The following is a 7241-nucleotide window of genomic DNA, read 5'->3' on the forward strand; positions in this document are numbered from 1 at the left end:
GATCAGAAAGGTGGCCACCGGAAGGATCACTTAATTATAACACGATCCTCCAATTACTCCTGTTTTGTCAGCGAACGTGTAGCTTCTGAAGCTGTTTGTATGGAGAGCTCTTGTAAAAATCCCCCACCATAGCTCCTGTTCTTCCCTCTGTCTGGCGGAGTGCAAGGATTCAAAAGCAGGTTAGGGATAGTGCAGGGACAAAGGAGGGACCTGTTTAGAAAGGGGAGACCCTATGTCCTAGTGCACTCTCTCCCTGTTGTAGCTAAAAAGCAAGATCAGATGCAGAATGGTACTGGGGGCCAGTGTGAGTGACTGTTACCAGAAGACGCCCAGAGTACCCTGTGAAGCAAAAGCTCGTGACCAGGACTACTCTAACGCAAGCCCGGTAACTAGTGGATCTTTAGGAGGTCTGACCCATGGTGGGCTGACTTGGCCTGGCATCGTCTGGTGAGGAAGCTGCCTGGGTCTAGGAGTGTGTGTACCCATCTTCCCTTCCCCTTTCCTTTCCGTGTGGGCTACTGACAGTCTGATCATCTCACTGGATGCAATCAGAGTAAGCGGCGCCATCTCCCAGAGACTAGCCGACGCTCTTTGCTGAAGGGAAGTGTAGGAGGGTCATGGCCATCCTCCTTAGCCTCTCCTGTGTGAGTACTCTGTAGGGAAAAATCCTTAGTTTATGAGCCGCTAGCGCGGACAGGGCACCCTCCCTGTGTGTGTAAGTGGAAAATGGGGGGGGGGGGCAGTCTAAACATTCCATCTCATCCCCTAAGGGTACCCCCGCATATTACATGTACGTACATTATGGTTCATCAACCTGCAGGTATTTAGAGAATTGGAATATTTACACGCGTAAAAATCCATCTAAACAATGCTCACTAGAAGGTACTTCAATCTAGATAAGATCATACATCTAAGAGGAGCGTTTAATCACCAAAAAGCCCTGACACAGCGTGAGCAAATTTGTCTATTGAGGAAAGGAATGGGTTAATTTAAAAATCATCTTGGCCCAGGGATGGAAGGGGGGGGTTGCTCTGCGTTCAAGGTCAAGAATCAACGCACACTATGCTAAGTACAAAGAAAAACTGCTTTCGGCCCCAGCTGGCTGTGAAGGAAAAAATATAGACAGAGGTGAACCAAAGGCAATACAAGTTACAGAACTGAGATTACATTTGCAAAGCTTAACTGTCCAGTAAGATCCAACAGTGTGCCTTTGTGACCCCGGAGCCGGTGTGGCTTGGTGACACCAAAGAAGCCACAGGCAACCGACTTGGACTGGAATCTCTGAAAGAGACACTGCAGGAGATTCCAGGGTGTAAGAGAACAGCCCTCCCAAGAGGAGAAGCATGTTGAAAATTCTGGACAAGCTGTATACAGGATAATCTCCTGTCCACCTCTCCCTCTTCTCTGAACATTATACACAGAAGTGGCCAGTCTGGACGTACGTGTGTGAGTATGAAAGGGGCTTCAGGCTTGGGGCATTAATATTTTCCTGAGTGATGAGGGAGCGTTCCCAACACTCTCCGTTGTTGTTTTATTATTGGAGCTTTAAAAATTCAGTCATATGGTGTGTTTTCTTTATCTTCCCCCAATGATCCTGTAGTGTCAGCCTGATCACCTGACACGAGGGATAGATTGGTAACAGAAATTTGTCACAGTTTGGTGAGCAATTAAGAAGGGGGGAGCCCTGCAGAATTTACACCATCTATTTGTTTTACCCTTGTTATTTTATGTTTGCTTTGCTTGGTACTGTTGGTGTTATATGTTGAGAACTGCATGAGTAAAAGTGAGTCCTAACAGAATAAGGAAACGCTATTTGGTTCTGGTTCTGTGCTGTTTAACCGGTTACTATTGTTTTTCTGCTCTGTTCATTTGGGCGTTAGGAGTGTGGGCAGAACTGAACCTCTCGTTCGTAATTCCTCGGAGTGGAAGGCATGAGTGCGAGGAAGCTCTGAGGTCGAATTGAGATCCTTCTGTCCCGTCCCCTGTAGCGGTCAGTGTATAGAAGTGGGAAAGCCTGGCTTAGACTGTAAGTTCCTCTGCTCTCTGTAATTCTCTCTTCTGTTTAAGTGTCAGCAGACGGATGGGTCTTTGGGTAAACCCTCTAAGGGGTTTGGATTATATGTTAAGTAAATGGCCTTTGCCCAATGGGCCATGTGTTTTCGTCCAGGTGACAAGCCTCACGAGGGAGGACTTGAGTAGTCTTGTGAGTTAGAATGTTTAAGGGAAAAGACCAGGAGGGGTGGGGGCTAGTTGAGAAGCCCACCCTCCTAGCTAAACTGGTAGTGGAACAAGTTGGTGCCCATGGAAGGGACGGTTCAGCAACAAAAGCAGGATCGGGCCCAGGCAGGCAGGCAACAGACAGAGAGATTGGAAAGCAGATTGGAAAACTTTAAGGGTGTAGTGGAAGGAAGGAGTCAGTAAGTGTAAGCATGGAAATTTCAAATACCTAGGACTTACTTGGAATGGTGAGTTAAGTTGATAAAAGTGGCTATTGGGAGACAAGCAAGTGATTTAAGGGAGAGTGAGAAGTGAACTCTGTAGTTGCTGGAGGGAACAGCAGTTGAACTTTGTAAAAATGCTAAAGAAAAAAGTTCTTGGTGTCTATGACATGTTTGTAAATAAATTCAGGCAAAGAAATTATTGGATTGCAATCATTTGATTTGGCTATGAACAATTTAGTTAAATTAGCTGAAGAATGTATACAGTGTCATGTAATTGAAAACCTGGGCTGCCTATGAAACAAATACAAGAAAATATGGGGTAATTCCTCTGTTTTGCCTGAAGTCAGCAAGGGTATTTGTATATTTTAAGCGATGATTGTCTGCCTAGAAGGGGTAGACCTCTGTTTTTTGTCTTTCAGATAACCAGAGAAAACTGAGGCCAGCTGAACAGCATTCAACGTACCATGCATTTACTGGCACAATAGGAATCATGTTTTGTGTTCTATGTTCTGTCCTGTGGTGTTTGTCTTGTGGCCGGAATTGTTGTGTTTAATATTTTCATAGAATAGTCTATTTTAAAATTAAACAAAAAGGTTAAATTAAAATGCAGATACTTGTCTTGTTCAACTTGGAATACAAAGTGTTTGGATAAATCAGGAGAATGTGATATACTAAAGTCTAATGCATTTCCTTAAGTAAGGAAAAGAAACTTCATTGGCCAAGTTGTTAATTGCAAAATTGTTGTTAAAATTTGCATATCAACAGTCTTTGAAAGCAAAGACATGAAAAGTTAACCCACTCCCCATACTGTACATGGGATCTTTCTGGCTACCTCAGATTTCTAGCCAGAGGGCTGGGGATGGTGGAAAGCTATTGGACTAGAGGTTGAATTGAATGAACTCCTCAAAGTGGGTTTGCTTGTCCTGGCTTGTTGCTCCAAAGCTCTGTAATAAGGTTATTTTAGTAAAAGGGTATGTGTGGCATATATTAAATAATAAGACTAATGTACTGTATAATGACAATGTTTATGTCTTCATTGTTGGGAAAAAGGTGTATAAGTAAAAAGTGGAAGTTTTCTTTGCAGGTTAAAAGAAGCCAAGAAGGGAAGAAGGACAAAGAACAGAATGAATTAACTGAAAAAAATAAAATAAAATTGCAGGCTATAGATAAGACACTGACTCCATTCAAGGACACTGCTCACAGTTAAGACTTGGCTAACAACCAGGAAAAGGAGGGCTTGAATTTGCCCACGCAGCTATGAGATTTGCAAAACATTGCCAGGCACTAATGAAATGTGTTAAGTTTCTTTTCTCACAGGTAAAGAAGCGCTACCCAAAGACCCTAGCAGCCCTGCCACTCCTTGGAACCAGGAGACGGGATTGATGTAAAGGTCCACCAACGAAAGACTGCTCTAGCTCCACCCTGGAAAGGCTCTTATTAAGTCCCGCTGACTACCAACACCGCTGTGAAGTGCCAAAGACTGACTGCTTGGACCCAAGATTCTCACTGCAAAAAGACCCCTCCACATCGGGAGAATTCTCCTACTGATGATTAGCCTATTTCACCTTCTAGCTCCACTGTGCCTTCTGGACAGCAGGGAAAAAGTACAAGGTGAAGTGCTAGTAACCTCTCCCTTGTCCACTGACAGATCTACTGTGCCTTTGAATTTTTCTAGAAGAATCAAAACCATTACAGGGTGATGTGCTAGTAACCTCTCCTCTGTAGGTTGCTGAACCACGACTGTTTCGAGAAAGAAGAAGGAACACTCAGAAATTGCCAAAGTCCAGGAATTCCTGACTAGAAAGGACATTAAGAACTGACCCTGGTGAAGAAACAAAGAATTATACATTGGCTGGAGGACATTTGTGGGACCCATGCTTGGAATGTGGTATTGATTGGAGCTTGGGGTTTATTCTACAGGCTGCGCCCTGTGTCCTGGAGAGTGACTAATAATGTAACCCCTCTCCTATGCTATTAATGTCAATGCCTTTTGAAAGTACCTGAGAATAGTTAAATAACAGGTGTATTATAGTACTACACCAAGGAAAGATGGTATTGAATATCACTGAGGCTGGGAAGGCATTGAAGTGGGATCTAGTATGTTTAGGAATTCAGGATTTCCTGAATTACCAGCTGATGGCCATTTGGAGTGATCTTGAGTACCAGATTTGGCCCACTGCCCTTACAGACGCATCAGAAATACCATCTGATCTGTGATCATCGAGACATACGTGGACACTTCCTGGGTGGAAGTGTGGCTTCATAGGGCGGGGTGTGCGCCCTTATAGGGGATGAATGCTGTACTTATGTCCCAGAAGACGCACAGGATATTAACAAGTACATCCTGTCAGCCAAACAGGCTTTTGAACAGTGGAAGGCCCAGGAAAGGAAACCCACTATTTCTGATTCCCTCTGGGGCTGGTTACTCAACCTGGGAGAAATAGGGGAAGGCATTGTTCACCTCCTGCTCACTGGTGTGGTGTTGTGTATTGTTACTCTTCTCTTGCTTGCTTGCTGTAAAGCACTTCAGCTCCCTAGAGCTAAATCACATGTTATCCTTTAAATGTGAGAACACTCATCCAAAAGTTTGTTGAGTATTCTCAAAGGAGGGAGTTGTTGGTGTCACTAAGCATAATCCTACGTAACTCGGGAGGGTGGAAGGCCACAAGAGTATGGAGCCTTCCTGGTTTTAGGCCTCAGCAAACAAGAGTCCCTCCATGTTTGAACTTTAATCGACCTAAAAGACCAGGTGTAACAGCCGTTATCAGTTGCAACAGTTCTAACTGGTCTAAAGCAGAAATAATGAGGCCTGTGCACCTTTACCAGAAGGACAAGATAACTTGCAGAAGGAAAACTTACTAACGAGCTGCCGCGGCCAAGATTACTTAATGCACCTGCGCTTACGTAATTGCTACAGGGGGAGGAAGGAGGAGGAGGGGGGGGGGAAGAAAGAAGAAAGAGGAAAAAAAACTTATAAAAAGGGAAAAGCCGCTTGTGTAGGAGTGCTGGATCTGAGGCATGTGAAGTCTCCCAGCACCACTTTGAGATCTCAAATAAACTTTGCTTGCTTCTCCACCCTGGTGTGTGTTCATTGGCGCTAAGCACTCCAGGCACGAACCACTGTTGCTTGCCTCGGGCACCCTCTGTGCCTGCAACAGTATAGTAATATGGCTGCCCTTCTAGAAATGCAGTACAAAACATGGAGAAGACCTAAAGGATGATAGTGAAGGGAGGATAATCCAAAATAGTAGAATTAAGTCATTTAAAGCCTTTAAATAACCTTGTAATTATATCTCTCCACATAAGTTAGAACAGACTGGGCATACTGAAAGTGGGAGGCCAACCCCATTGGGAGTGGGAGAACCAGATTATTGAAAGAAATTGAGGAATTCTTATGCCATAGGAAGTTTAAATTGAAAAGTAATGGAGTCCTGTATAGGGAGATGTACAACAACCAGGAGATGGAAATCTAATTATAGTAATTCTCAAGGAGAAAGTGCCTTGTGATTTATTAAACTGCAGTAGACATCTTGGTCCAGAGAATGCTACTTAACTGATGAAGAGAGGATTTTATAAACCACAAATCTGGCAAGAAGATGCTAAATTGTAAGCAAAATGTCAGAATTGCACTTTGTTGAAGAGTTCAGAAAGACATAAAGTACCACTTGCCCAATTAGAAGACCATTTTATTAGAAATTTGTGATGGACTACTTGATACTCTCTCTCATTAAGGAAATGAGGCTTATGAATGCCTTAACAGAATACTACCATTTATCTTAGGAACGCTGAAAGAACCCAAAATAGAGAACTGTTGTCTCTATTGAACTGTCTGTAACTCCAAATACTCTTCCATGGTTTACACTCTATTGCTTCCTCCTGATGTCTGACCTGCATGCCACATCCTTTGTTGTAGGAATTAAGTATAGCAGAAGGCAAAGCAACAGCAAGACTTTGGATGCTACTACCAGGGTGGCAAAAAAGCTGGAGCCAGCCCTGGCTACTATTACTGTATGGACTTCAAGAAAACGCTGGCAATACATGAAGAGCTGTAAGGAGATCACAGAATGCATGTTCAGATGTTGCCTAGATCAGAATTGGAGCCAAATTATTCAACAGGAATACAGAACTGAGAGAGAAATTTGTGGCTATCAGTGGTCTTGAGACTGCTAGTTATGACCAAGAAATGGAGGTTTTGAGAGCTTGTAATGTAACATTCATTTACCTCTTTGAAACTTTTATGTAGACAGTAATATAAGGATATATAACCTGCATGAAATTATTTTTGTAAACTTCTGCAACTATCTAGCTGGATTTGCAAGCTAGTTACATTTTTGTCAGCTGGATCTGTGTAATTTAAACCCATTTTATTTTCAAGATTGATTCAGTTTGAAAACCATGTTTTTGTAACTAAAGGAAAGCCTGTGCCAAAAGCTGGTGCAAGTGATTGCCCTATGAATGTGTGTGTACGTGCTGGGGAGGAGGAATGATCTTCTTTCTTCCCACCACCAAAATCCCAACTTCTCTTCACAGAGTTCTTTCTGTGTGAAATGCCAACTCCACAAAGTTTGAATCAAGTATTTGATCTGTGTTTTAAGAGGGCTGAAAATCAGACAAAACAAGTTCATCTTTCCCTAAATATGCTTGCTTTATAGGAGCGGGCCTAGTGATTGTTGATTTTGGAACAGCTGTCCTCTTTTTATGCACTATAAAACTCTCATTTCAGTTAAATCCTTTCTCAAAACATACTTCTTTTGTCAGCGGCACTGCTTTGGGTACCCGCATGGCCCCACAGTATGCCAA

At 43.1% G+C, this 7241-nt stretch overlaps 1 long non-coding RNA gene across 1 annotated transcript; it reads left to right on the forward strand.

Moving 5' to 3' along the window:
* The first annotated feature begins 1941 nt into the window (after positions 1–1941).
* LOC127049563 (uncharacterized) lies at positions 1942–4319 on the forward strand. Its single transcript, XR_007774003.1, has 3 exons — positions 1942–2026; positions 2861–4052; positions 4167–4319. It is a non-coding gene; the product is annotated as an uncharacterized LOC127049563 (long non-coding RNA).
* Positions 4320–7241: the final 2922 nt, after the last annotated feature.

The sequence above is a fragment of the Gopherus flavomarginatus genome, chromosome 4 (assembly GCF_025201925.1).
Source record: "Gopherus flavomarginatus isolate rGopFla2 chromosome 4, rGopFla2.mat.asm, whole genome shotgun sequence".
Lineage (NCBI taxonomy): Eukaryota > Metazoa > Chordata > Testudines > Testudinidae > Gopherus > Gopherus flavomarginatus.